Below are 637 nucleotides of genomic sequence, written 5' to 3' on the forward strand. Positions count from 1 at the left end.
TATCTATAAAATAGAAACAATAGTGTTGACCTGATTATTTTGGTGTGGGACAATTTCATTAATTACCATGCTTTCTCAATAAAAGACCATTCCAATCCTTCTTCTCTTTTCCTTAGCAGAGGCTGTAAGTTACCTTGGGACTTTTCCAGCCTCATCTAGCAACATGTCCCCTACCACATCCCGTACCTCACTAAACACATTCACTTTCAGTTCTCTTTGTTTAAATGGTGCTTTCTTTAAATGTTATTCCCTGCTTTCTGTACCTGAAAGTCCTCCAAAGTTCACTTAGTTTTTTATCCATAAATTATAGATCCAAAAACATCATTCACCTAAGAACAGTCCTCCCCCCAACCCCCACCCACTCTTTCCCTAGGCTGGGTGGCCTGTCTGCAGCATTTGCAGTTACTTACTCTGTTGTCCCTTCCCCTTCAATATTCATGACACCAGGTGTCCTTGGATTATTCCTACCTCATGGTCTCTTTTACTGAATCATCTCCCTGACCTCTTCATTCTGGCCTACCCCGTGGTTCAGTTCTTGGGCCATTTCACTTCTCTAACTATACAGAATCCCCACATGTTCTCATCTGATCTCATGGATTTTCATACCATCTACATGCCAATAGTAATTCCCAAATTT

This window comes from Otolemur garnettii, unplaced genomic scaffold, assembly GCF_000181295.1.
Source record: "Otolemur garnettii isolate 467f Iridium unplaced genomic scaffold, OtoGar3 scaffold00032, whole genome shotgun sequence".
Lineage (NCBI taxonomy): Eukaryota > Metazoa > Chordata > Mammalia > Primates > Galagidae > Otolemur > Otolemur garnettii.